Source organism: Lichenostomus cassidix, chromosome 23 (assembly GCF_008360975.1).
Source record: "Lichenostomus cassidix isolate B80296 chromosome 23, HeHo_3.0, whole genome shotgun sequence".
NCBI classification, from domain to species: Eukaryota; Metazoa; Chordata; class Aves; order Passeriformes; family Meliphagidae; genus Lichenostomus; species Lichenostomus cassidix.
The window spans coordinates 3,296,761-3,310,352 of NC_139503.1; positions in this window are offsets into that span (position 1 = coordinate 3,296,761).

A 13,592-nucleotide genomic window follows, 5' to 3' on the forward strand; every position below is an offset into this window, starting at 1 on the left:
CAGAGGTTTCAGGTTTTGTGTGTGAGTAGAAATTGAAAAATTGGGCTGTGAGCAGCATTCCACAGGGAGGTTTTCAGACAACCCAGTTGGATTTCAGAAAGCGCACTCAGGGCTGTGTTTTCAGAAATGCTGAGCTAATGCTGGAGAGAGGGAATCCCATCAATCCAGACAAATATCTCCAAGGGGTGCCAGGAGGAGGGTGCCAGCCTCTTTTCAGCAGTGCCAGTGACAGGATGAGGAGAAATGGCCATAAACTAAACCACAGTGTTTCATCTTAACACGAGGAAGAACTTCTTTCCATGGAGGGGTGGCAGAGCTCTGGAACAGCTGCCCAGACAGGTCATGGAGTCTCCCTGTCCAGAGACATTCCAACCCCACCTGGACACATTCCTGTCAGCTGCTCTGGGTTCCTGTCACCATGCCCTGGACTGGATGATCTCCAGGGCTCTCTTCCAGCCCCAGCTATTCTGTGGTTGTGTTTGCTCCACTTCTTTCAGCTGAGTTTGGGTGCATTTCCCTTTGGAAGGTCAGATCCTGTATTTCCAAGAGGGTAAATCTTCCCTGCTCTAGATAACACCCACAGACTATAAAATACACCCAATCCCCAGGTCTGTGCCACAGGGAGGATGCAGAGCTCTCACACAGGGAGCTCCTGGGCAGAACAATTCCTCCCTTTGTGTCAATGAGAGGTGCAGAGCTTCACATTCCAAAAGGCTCTGCAGAAAAGGAGAGCACTGGCAGCAAGTGGGTGCAGCAGAGAGGTGAGGATGAGGGAGGAGCTGTGAATTCCATGGATGTTCCACATCCTTCTCCAGCAGTAACTCAGCCATCAGTGCCTCTGAGCAGCCCTGAAGCAAGAGCAATACATAAGAGACCTAAATTCCTGCTTTTAAGTAAATTGAGGTATGAGTACAAAGAATAACCAAATGTATAGCTTTGGAGATGCTCAGTTCTCCGTGAAGAATATTCATCCCATGGTCTCCTACCTGCAAAGTCATAAATCTGCACTCCAGCCTGGATTCCCCCTGTAAGCTCGAGCAGAAGCTGTCATTTCCTATTGTCTAAACAATTTACAGCTGCCTTAAAAGGGTGTCTCAGCAATCTTGACATCTCGACTTGATCATAAATTCCGCGTTGTTGTTGAAGGAAATGCTTTTCCCTTTAGATAAGCATGCCAGTGGAAATCTCCCCATCCTGAGCTGCGAAAAGGTGGCTTTGTCTCTGCATTGCCAGCCAGGCAGGGCCATGGGGTTTGTCCCCTTGCCATGCCCAGGGCCAGGGCCAGCTCCAGGAATGCTGCTCTACCAGCAAGTATTTCATTATCAGCTTGTATTGCTTTAAGAAACTCTCCACAGTGGAATTGTAATCGGGTAAACCTGGGGCCCATGAAATGAGATTTTCAGTTCTGTGAGTTAGCAATAGGTGTGATACATTAAAGCAGATTTACTCCCCACGTGAGGGAGATTTTTATGAGAAATCTGATAAATTAAGCACAGAGATTTCTGGTACAGAGCACAGCTCGCCTGCTGACCCACTACCCTCGTTTGGCTTTTTCATCTGCTTGCTGTGTTTGAGGGAGTGCTCTGCAAATAAAATTAGCCATAACATTGCCAATACTTTTCTGCAGTGGCAAGGCCAGGGAATTTATCCTTGAAGATGTGTGAGGTTGTAAGAAGGTGAAACTGCAAGGATTTTTTTTCACAGCGTTCATTCCAGGAATAGTCAAGGGGATCTGGAGCATCCTGCTGACACCAGGAACATCTGCTGAGGCTGCTTGGCACTGGTGGTGCAATTCATTCTGCATCCCTGGCGTTTCCAGGGCCCTGCCCCTGCTGCCCAGGAGGGAGGGGAGGTGCCAGAGCTGGGAGCTGAGGTGCAAGGAGCAGCTGTGACCTTGCCCTGATGCTGCTCTGGGTGTCCTGGTGTGGTGCCAGCCCATGTGTCCCCACTGCCAGCCCCGTCCTGCTGCTCCTGTGGGGACAGCCAGGACACTTGGCACAACAGGGCAGCCACAGACCCAGCAGAGAATGCAAAGGGCTGGTGACACCTGTGAATTTCTGCTCATCTTCCTAAAAATCTGTCTGGATTCCACTCTTTTGATTTCTTCTTTCCCTTACCACAAATTTTCTTCTTTATTACAAATTTTCTCTCTCTCTGCCCTGCAGGGCCCTCGTGGCCTTTGCCAGGTTTCTCCTGGAGTGGTACAGATGGGGGTCAGGGGGGTTCAGTGTCTGACAGGCAGGGTCAGTGCTGCTGCTCTCTGCTGTGATACCATCGAGACAGCGCCAGTGCTTACCTGTCAGCCTGCTCAGCCCTGCAACCACCCGAAATAAAGGGTCAGGGAGAAAAAAAGTGCCTGTTTTGTGCTCTTTGTGCTGACGTGTGCCTTGGAGGAGGGTGGCTGTGCTGTGGCAGAGCTTTGGTGTGGAATTGCTCTGTGCAGAGGGTGAGGATCCCCAGCTGCACTGGGCTTCATGCAGCTGAAAACCACATTTCATACACAGAAAATAATGTGCTTGGAAATTCTGTTTTTTTGAGGAGTTTTCACAGCCCTGTGGGTGAGATTCACAGGTGGTGTGGCAGCAGATGCAGAAGGAAACAGGATGGTGCAATATCAACCGCAGTGACAAGTGTCACTGGAGAGAGATGGCAGGCTTGTGACAGTGGAAAAGCTATGGAGGCAACTAGGCAGCAGGTCATGGAGAATCCTTGCAACCACTTCTGTGTGATTCCAGAGGGGAAAATGAGTCTCACTGTGTGTCTGTGAGCTGAGTATGAGTGTCTGGGGTTACCCTGTGGCACTGACCCTCACAGCTAACAGGTGGGACTCTGTATTTATGCTCACTGCACACAGACAACTCCAGCTACACTTATTTATTCAAAGTTTTTAATAAGATGTAATTGGAAAGGACTTCTACAAGATCTGCATGTGGATTTGACATTTAAGGATATGATTAAGTGAAAGCTGCTGAGGTCATTGCTTGACTAAATTGGCTTAATGAATGTTGATTACACTGTACAAGTTAATTTAATTTAGTGAGATTTTTATCTTCTGGATTGGGTATCACCTTCTGTTCAGCTATTGATTGGAAAATGGGAGGATGCCAGCACTGGTTCTGTGTGAGTTACCAGGTCAGTTCATCCCTGGATGCTCAGCAGGCCCAGGAGCACAGGGAGTGTGTTGTTCTGTGCCTTCCAGGAGGAGCCTTTTTCTCTCCACTGATATCAAAAATTCCTCCAGGACAAGGCAGGGCTGATGCAATGCTCAGATTCTCACAGGAGCTGCCCACGCAGCCGATTTTGGGCTGTGGTTCGTGAGTGTGTCACCGATGTGTGGCTGCCTTTGGACAGCTGTGAGAACAGTGTGGACTGAGCTGCCTCTGCTCATACAAGTTTCCTGGCTTGTGGGTGGGAATCTGTCTGTAGAAGGAAGAGAAGAGAAGAGAACAAAGTCGCCTCCTTGGAAAGGCTGCGGAAAACTGAAGTCACAAGGAGACTAATTTGTGTCTTGTGTGAGGCTGAGTGCTGCCCTGGCCAGAGCTGCAGGGTGGTGATGCTGGAGCTTTGCTGGCTGTCTCTGGTGTTTTGGGCAGGAGGGGTGAGAGAGGAGACTTCTTTCCCTCCATCCCTCTGCATTCCCATGTTTCTAGACCCTGTCACTCCACCCTGGCATGGCAAAGGTCCCCAGAGAGCCCACGGTGTCTGGGCTGTGACAATGCCAAGGATCTCCTGCCCACAGCACAGGCTGAGTGCGTGGGGAGATGTGCTGCTGCCTTTGGAGAGAGCAGCTCCTGAGGGAGCCATGCTCCATATGGAATGTTTCAGTGGCATATGCCGTTAATCCTGTGTGCTGAATTATTCAGCACTTCAGAATAATGAATCACTGAACAAAGGCTGGCTGAGCAGCTCCGTGGGCCTTGGCTGGCTGGTGCAGCAATCCTGGCCAGTGTTCCTGGGTGGGAGCTCTGCAGCTCAGTTGTGGCTTTGCTGGAGCTGTGATTCCAGGGAATTGTCTTTTGGGCCATTGCTTGTGGCTGCTAGAGCAGCACCTTCCACCTGGCTGCCCAGGGAAGCTCAGGCTGCTCCTCTCTGCTGCAGCTCTGAGTTAGAAGGTTGTTTGGCTTGGAAAACTCATCCAAGACTGAGTCCAACCATTCCCCCCACACTGCCAAGGCCACCACGAACACATGTCCCCAAGTGCCACATGCACATGGCTTAAATCCCTCAAGGGATGGGGACTCCACCACTGCCCTGAGCAATCTGTGCCAGGGCTGGACAATCCTTTTGGTGAAGAAATTGTCCCCAATATCCAACCTGAATTTTCAATGGTGGAACTTGAGGTCATTTGCTCATGTCCTGCCCCTTGTCCCCTGGGAGCAGAGCCCACCTTCCACCTGGCTGCTCCCTCCTCTCAGGGAGTTGTAGAGACTGAGAAGGTCCTCCTGAACCTCCTTTTCTCCAGGCTGAGCCCTCCCAGCTCTGCCCACATTTTCAGAATGTTTCACTTGATGTTGGCAGGATCATATTGTAATGCTTGTGATCTTTTAACATTCCTATATTTCCATTGCTCATGAGCTCAGTTTGGAATTCCTGCCCACACTCCAGCTCTGCATGGAGCCTCACCAGGAATCTTTCTCTGGCGCTCAGAGCTGCGAGGACAAGATGGATAAGGAGGACAGGCAGTCCTGCTGCAAGGTCCCTTCATCCTCCCCTGGTTTAAAACACAGAGCCAGGAGCTGAAAACTGAGGAGCAGCCCTGGGACAAGCGGGAGCAGAGCTGAACTGTGCTGGGCTCTGCAGAGCACAGCTCCAGCTCAACCCAGACACATTTCCATGCAAATGGAGGGTTTTCCTGGCAGCCCCCTGACCAGGCTGGGGGAGATTATTCTGCTTGTGTGAAAACTGTAATCTGGATACCTCGGGGGAAAATTGCCACTCATTTTGCTCAGATCACAGCCTCGGTGGGGCTGCTGAGAGCTGAACCTCAGGGAGGTTTTGCACTGCCTGGCTCCATGTTCCTCTATCCCTCCTCCTTAATTCTCCTCCTGACAGGCCTGAAATGGTTAATATTTGTGATCAGAATTCCTTTGCTCACTTCCAGCAGGTCGGACCTGTGCTCCAGGGTAGGCTGGTCACTGGTGATGCCCAGAGCTGTGCGTGGGGTGCTGCTGGTTCTGCTTCTCACACGTGATCCATGGAGCTGAAGGGAAAAGCTCGGGGCAAGGATTAAATTTAGATTTTTATCCAAGTGAAAACTTTGTCATCTCAGCAGATGTTATGTGCTCCAAAGCAGTAAAATCGCTGTTATTCATAGGAGAGCAGAGGAAAATGGATCTTCTAATCTCTGCTCAGAGCTGAGCAATACATTTTGTCTTCAGTTAATATCAGGCTAACTTTCCAGGCAAAACCAAAACCAAGTTGAATTTGGCTAAATGTTGACCTCAGAAAGGTCAAACTGTTTTGCTTTGTTAGAAAAATTATTTTTTAACGAGTAATTCTGGCATTTTTATAACAAGATTTCCCACTTCAGAAATGTCTAGATTTTGATAGCACTGCATTTTCCCTTTTAATTTCGGTGGCATTTAAAAATTAATGTTAAAAAAAAAGTACAATCCTGCTTAATATCTTTCCGGTTGATTTCCAAGTTGTTTTCCAAGTTGTTTAGCTCCACTCTCCCGAGAATCCAGTGGTTACCGAGCTGCTATCAATTGCTGAACATTAGATTGCTCAGTGTGAGAAATGCTGGAGCTCCCTGGGGTGCTGGAGCCAAAATGTGAACAACACTTAAAAATGCTTAAAGACCAACCATCCTGGCACTTCTTGGGATGATGCTCTGACATTGCCTGACATCTGCACTGATAGGTCTCATCACCCACCACAATCCCTGACCCTGGAGTCACAGACCGTGCACGAAACGGAGAGAAAAGAAACCCAGAGAATGTAGGGCTACAACTCATAATAACTTCCAAAATAAGTTGAAGTCCCAGAGCAACCCATTTAATGAGCGGCTGAGCTGAAATGCACTACAGTGGAATTGCTGACGTTCTGATGTTGTTCCCACAGAGCCCATTAAAGCTCTTTATGTAACACTGCTGCAGCCACACGTTGCTGAAGATTTCCTCGTTGTGCATTTCGCTCGATGGTTTCGCGCATTTTAATAATTCTTCTTTTTGTCCTTCCAATTTAAAAAAAAGGGAAAATCACGGTTCAACAGCCTAAACAGCTTAATAAGGGGCAAGTGAAATGTCTCATTTCTTTTGAAGGGAAGTTCTGGTGTTTCAGGTTTTAGCAGTGCAATTCCATCCTGGAAAATAAAAAGTGATGTTTGTTGCCAGCTCTGAGAAGCTGAGCAATAAGAAAACTGTCAAAAGGAAAACATTCCGCACAGCATTCCCCAGCAAGCCTAAAAGAGTGGCCACAGCCTGTTTATTGAAAGGAATGGGTTTAGGTTTGGACTGTTGCATAGGAAAGTGGTGGCTGTGGCTCTCTGGGAGAGATTTTGAATGGAAAATTGAAGGCTGTGGCTCCTTAGGAGGGATTTTGAATGGAAAACTGATGGCTGTGGCTCTTTGGGTGGGATTTGGAAAGGCACAGTTACCCCAGTCTGGAATTACAGCCTCCTCTGAAAGGCTGGAGGTGCATTGGGTGCTGTGTGGGTGCTCTGCTGCCTCTGAGCACCCCAAAACCACATCTGTGCTGCTGCTGGAGGTGGGGACTGGGGGACTTGTGCACAGTTTCTTAATCACTCTCTGACAAACACTGTTAAGCCTCATTAATGCAAATTACCAGATGATCTATTTTTGCAGAGTCTCAGTCCCATCGCTTGAACTTACACTATACAGCAACTTCAGAAAAATCAATTTTTAGTCCTTACTACAAATTGATTTATGGTTTTTTCTGCTTGGAGCTGCTGGGGCCTCCAGCCCTGATCAGCCAGGCTGCACAATCCCCTGTGTGTTGTGGCCACTGCAGGGCAGAGGGGAACAGTGACAAGGGGGAAGTGTCTCTAAAAGAAAAATTAGTATTGGGATTTCTTTCTGAAAGGGTGTGTAAAATCTTGGAGAATCACAGGGTTGGAAAAGAGCTCTGAGGCCATTGAGTCCAACTGTTCCCCCAGCATTGCCAAGGCCACCACTGTCCCCAAGTGCCACATCCACATGGCTTTTAATTCCCCCAGGGATAGGGACTCCACCACTGCCCTGGGCAGCTGTGCCAGGGCTGGACAACGCTTTGGATGAAAAAAAAATTCCAAACATCCAGATGTGCAAAAGGAAGGTAAAGATTTGTAGTGGCCATGTGTGAGTACTCTGCAATCCTTTCCTTGAAGTTTTACAGTAAAAATGTTCCCATTAGTGACGTGTTTGGTTACATCCCTGATGCTTTGTGGTTATCTTGGGGACAAGAATCCTGAAAAGGAGGTTGGAAATCACAATCACTTCTCTTGAATATGGTGTGGTCTCCTGGGCTCTGACCAAGTAATTACATTTCAAACTTGAAATGAAATGTCTTCCTTGAAATGAGAATTTAAATGAATTAGCCGTCTCTCTTGGCAGTTGCTGGTTTAATTTCAGCTCCAGGTATAGTCCTGGCTTGGCACACAGAGCTTAATTGCAGTCACTCCTAACAACAAACAAAAACAAGGAAAAGCGGAGCCTGGCTGAGGGGATGCTGGGGTTTGAAGTTTTTTCAAGTATTGAAATTGCTCTTTAGTTAATTAACCCTGACCTAATGGTTTGCCTGTTGAAGGATGTTCACTTGATCCCTCAGCTGAGTTTGAGTCATTTACCACTCAAATCTGAGCCATCAAGGCAGAGCTGAGGCAGTGCACTGCTCTGGTCTGGTTGATAAGGTGGGCATTGGTCACAGGTTGGATTAAATTTTGGAGGTCTTTTCCAGCCTGGCTGATTCTGAGAGGCTGCAGAACTCACTGCTGTGTGGGAGAGGCTGTCCTGGTGCTCTTTCTGGGGTGTCGGGGTTGATTTTTCCTCTGGGGAGAGGTGGCAGGGGGTGTGGAATGGCAACAGCCTGGAGCAGGATGGCTGGATGGGGTGTGGGAATGACTCCATCTGGGATGGGACAGGGTGGGGTGACTGGGATAGTGGGAGTCAGCTTAAAAATAAATGCACTGGAAGATTGTAAATGCTTTTAAATGCCCTGTATCCCTAAATGAAAGAAAAGATTATACCTCCAATGACAAAGTCACAAGAAAAAATTTAATTTTCCCACTACCTACACAAAATCGTTGGGGGAACACTGCGGAGCTCCTCAAAAAGAACTCTCAGCTAATCACGAAGCCATTTGTTGCTAAACCTCCTAATTTCACGTCTGATATTTATTTAGCAGCCCGGGATGTTTCTGTCACGTCTGGGAAGCCACCTCATTAGCTCTGTTATTTGTGCCATTAGCGCCGTTGATCACACGTTGGCGTCGGCAGCGCGTGGCTCGCGGCTCAGGCTGCTGTGGAGGCAGATGTGTTCCACGGGCCTGAGTATGAGCTGGAGCTGGCAAAACAAGGAGTGATTTAATGAAGTTTTGATACAGCTCATCAGATACCGAAATGGGAAGATGCAATATTAATTTAGGAACGCATTATCATTTCAATTGTAGTCGTTCGGAGGAGTATTAATAACAGGAGAGCTTGTGGCGGTTTGGGAAGATGATGTATTATTCTAAAGGCAAAAATATTCTTCAGAATTATGTTTCATTTGACACCTAAACATCTAGCATATTCCTATTATCACTGTGTAATCAATTTTTTTTATTTTTTGCTGTGTCTTCCGTGCTTACAAACATAATCACTGGAGGCATTTCAGGCACTGCACGGGAGATTCTGGAGGGGAAGGCAGGATGAGCTGAAAACACCAGGCTGACAACTTCTATCTTTTAATCCTCAATTCTTCCGTGGATTTAAATGACTCGAAATTCTGCTTGACAGCAGGAAGTCCTTTTGCTGTCACAAGCAAAAGGAAGAAAGACGCAAATGTCATCTAAAACTTGTCCCATCTGCCCCTCAGGTTGGACTGACCATCTCTCTGAAAGCTTTGATCTGTCTGACACAGAACTTGGCGGATCCTGGGATGAACCAGGAGTGTCCCAGTCTGCTGAAACACACTTGGCTCAACCAGAGAAACATCCCTGCTGATGAGAGAAGATATAGAAAACATATCCTGGTTTTTCTGACCCCAGGTGTAGTTTAACTCAAGATTTGACACTGGGTTCTCGAGTTGGACAAACCTGAATTAACTTTTACTTGGTGATCTATGAAATCACTGCCCTTTTTACCATGACACTTGTTCAGTGGCCTCACTGTAAATGCCCAGCCTGAAGTCCTCATGGAACCATTAAGGTTGGAAAAGACCTCAAGGATCATCGAGTCCAACCATGAATTGTGTTGTGCAAGTGGAGTTCAGCCTCTGAGGACCTGGGAGGAAGGGATGTGCTTCCCCTTGGAAAGTCTGGTTGGGATGTCCCTCCCGCTGTGCCTGCCCCTGTAGCATGTCCCTGCTCCTCAACTTTCTGAGATGAGATAAAAATGAATGTTCTGGAAAATGCTTAGATTTCCTGAACTTTGATTGTGTGGTTGAAGCATGGAAATATTTAAATGGCTCCTCACCCTGTCACAAGTGGCAGTCCTGCGATCCTGCATTTGAATAATCCAGATCCTCCTGTGGTGTGAGGATGTGACCAAGGCCATCAGTGTCATCTGTCCCTGCTCCCTCTCAGAGCCATCCCAGTGGAGCAGCTCTGGAGCCTGTGAAGAATCTGGGGTTCCCTGTATGGCTCAGGCTGTAAGCAAGGCATATTCACATCCTGATGGTGCTTTGGGAAAATGGTCATGTTCCCTCCAAAAACCCTGCTCATGGCTTGGGTGAGCTCCAGCCTGAACAACCACTTAATTATCACAGTCTCCTGGCACTTGTGTACAAGCAAATCCCCATCTAACTGCAGAACCACAGCAATATTTTGTGTTTATTCTTAGCCACAACCATTTAATCTGTGAATTCTCAAAATCCTCAGATGAGTTTTCTGCAAGACAGCTCCTTCCTAAAGCTTCCCAGTGAATTCCAGCCTGCTGCCTTCCTGTCCAAGATGCAGAGCTGGATCCTGGTCTGCTCCAGGCTGATCTGGCTCGAGGGCTCTGGGGGCTTGGGGCAGTTGTCCAGCAGTTGTCCAGCAGTTGTCCAGCAGCCACAGCAGCTCTCCACAGCAGGCACTGCATCCCTGGGCACACAGGGGTGCTCAAAGGGCTGATCTCACACCAGATGTCATCTTCTGTTTCCAGCTGGTCCTGAAGATGCCATTCTGGCAGTGTCCCAGGAAGTTTCTGAAGATCTTAGTCTCTGGACTTCAGCTTTTCAGCCTGGGTTTTAATAAACCTGTTACTGCTACCTAGCTGGATGCTTGGCAGCTCTGCTGGGCTCCAGCTGCTCAGACTGCAGCGCTTTCCATAATTTTCCTGACACAGGCAGCAAAACAACCTTGGCTGGTTTCTCCCAGCCTGTGGGACCTGTCACTCCCCCAAGAAGGCTCTGAGAGCCTGCTGGCTTTTATTTTAGCCATTCACAGCTCTGGTGGGGACAGGCAGGTGATGGATGAGCAGTGTTCCCTCAAGTGTGCAGGCAGCAGTGCATCATCTCTGCAGGCAGAGCCAGCTGGGCACAAGGCAGAGCTGTTTGCTCAGAACACACCTGGGCTGAGAAACGTGTTTGCTGGACACTGTCCCTCCAGGGAAAATGCTGGAATTGAGCTTTTCTTAGGGAGCTGTGAGCCTGCTCGTGCAGGAAGGGTTAGTTCATCCTGACACTGGTGGAAATAACCACCTGGTGATTCCCTGGTATTTCTGAGACTCACTGTGGGGCTCAGCTTCACTGCTGTTCCCAAGGACTGGCATGGTGGGCGCTGCTGGAAACAGGATTTTGGGCTCCATGGAATATCAGGCATTTCAAATTGACAGAGGGCAGGTTGAGATTAGATATTGGGAAGAAATTCTTGCTTGTGAGGGTGGGGAGGGGCTGGGATGGAATTCCCAGAGAAGCTGTGGCTGCCCCTGGATCTCTGGAAGTGTCCAAGGCCAGGCTGGACAGGGCTTGGAGCAATCTGGGATAATGGAAAGTGTCCCTGCTCGTGGCAGGGGGTGGAATGAAATGATCTTTAAGGTCCTTTTCAACCCAAACCCCTCTGGGATTCTCTATCTGTCAGTCTGTGCTCAGGCAGATTATGAAGGACAAAGCCACCTCTGGGGATATTTTGTGTCCAGTCAGGATGGGAAAATGGCTGGAAGATCTCCCACACCTGCCCCAGGTGCAGGTTAGAAATTTGCTTTGATGGTTTTATGGCAGCAGCCAGAGACACGTGTTGTTGCTTCCACCATCTCAGGGAATGAGAAGGTTGGTTAAAAAGGGCCAGATGCTCCAACAGCTGCCAGCAGACACCTCCTCCTCCTCTTAGGGTGTCTGCTCATGAAACAAGGATTTTACCCTGTTGTGTGCATAGATATGGAAAAAGTAGCCAAGGATGAGCAAAGACGAATCTGCCATTTCAAAGGAAATAACAAAATTCGAATTTGAGGGAATGTTTCTCTGCTAAGTAGAGATTTTGAAAAATAATTTCCTCAGGAATTTCTTTACTTGGTTCCCAAACCAGGACACAAAAATGGGCTCAAACCTCAGCTTTTACAGCACTTTTCCTCACTGGGGACTGTGTTGTAGGTGCCCTCTGGGTTGGACTTTGAGGGAAATACTTACTTGTATTTCAAATATGAGTATTTCTTGAGAAATACTTACTTGTAGTTCAAATCTTCTGCACACTTGGCTGCCCAGAGTGGGACTGTGCTGGGCCTGAGGAGTCACCACAGGTCACATTGGCCTCAGGGACAGCTTTTGGCATGTTCTCATTGAATCAAACCTATAAAAATAAATCCTCATGTTAGACTGCTGGTTTCACAATAATTCAAATCAACAAAGGCCTGAGCTCCCTCTCCAGTGGTTGCTGCTCTTGCCATGTGATGGGGGAAGATAAATAACGAGGCAATATTTTACTCTTCAGGCTCTGCCACTGGCAAATGCTTCCAAACATGCTCTGTGAATTTATGCTGCTGGTGGCAAGCTTCCCTGGCAATCCTGGTAATTAATCACTCCGTTTAACAATGAGGAACATTTCACTGCTCTGATTAGCACCAGGTGAAGTGATCAGCGCAATTAATCAAGTGCAGGGAAGGACTGGCATTGGATTTAGGCAGAGAAAGTTTGGTTTAAAACCAATTTCCAGCGTCTGGTGTGAGAAGAGCCTTGGCACTTGGTTTTCCCCAAGCTTGGGGGAACAGTGCTGGGGACAAGGGTAGAATAAAGTGCATCTGGGGAAAAATACCCCAAATATGGAACCAGATCCCTACTCAGGGAATCTGGGATGGCCAAGTGACTCATGTGAGCTACTCATGTTTCCATGTACCCATGGGAAAACCACAAAAAGTTCCCCAAGTGCCAAAATACTTCCTAAAAATATATTCTTTAAAGCCACTTTCCCTCTTTTTGCTGTTTATACTGGCTTTCCACTGCCTGCTCTTTGACTAGAAGGCTCTAAGGCGCTAGTGAATATTTTATGTGGCTCAGTTCCCAGCAGCTGCTCTGAAGAGCCCTGAAGAAGCTGATTTTCCCCATCACTTAGGTGCCAGGTGATGTGACAGTCCCTCCCATGGAGCTGTGCCGTCAGTGCCACAGCTTCTGTCCTGTCCTCACCTTCAGATTTCATCCTGTAGCCACAGTGTGCATGTGCAGTTCTTCAATTCTGTGTCACACAGACACTCAGCTCAGGATTTTAGTGGCTGCAGCTCCTGGTGTATAATTGAACAGCCTTAGGGAACCACTGTCAGAACCGAGAGGCTCCCGGCAATGATTTGGATCTGCTGGTGAATTACAACTTACATTTCTCAGATGTTCATGTATTTATCCATTCTCATGGTGCTGTGTTTCCTTTGGAGAAGTGTGCTGATGAATTACCATTGCAGGCAATGGGGAGGGACAGGTTTCCTCTGAGCCAGGTGATGTGGGCAGCCTTTGGAAGCACTGAAAAGAGCAGAACAACTTGAAAACAATGAGGAATACCTTGAACTGTGCTTGTTCTCTTCCCCTGTGCCACCATGAAGGTTTTTTACATGTTCCCAAAGCCTGGCTGGCAGCAGAAGGGTCAGTGAACATCCAGAGGTGAAATCACAGAATCGTTGAGGTTGGAAAAGACCTTTCAGACCATCTGAAGGTTGAGTCCAAACATCAACCCATGTTCACCACTAAACCATGTCCTCCAGTGCCATGTCCACACATTTTTTGAACACTTCCAGGGATGGGGTCTCCACTACTGCCCTGGGCAGCCTGTTCCAATGCTTTACAACCCTTAGAAAAGATGTTTCCTAATATCTAATCTAAACCTCCCCTGGCACAACCTGAGGCCATTTCCTGCCATACCTGCAGCCCAGGCTCTGCTGAAGCATCACTGGCTTAGGATGACTTTCCCCTGGGATTCCTTGATGTCTAACTAAGGGTTTTCCTCTCTGAGTGGCCGAGGGGGGATGAGGATGTTCCTGGTCATGCTCTGCGGTG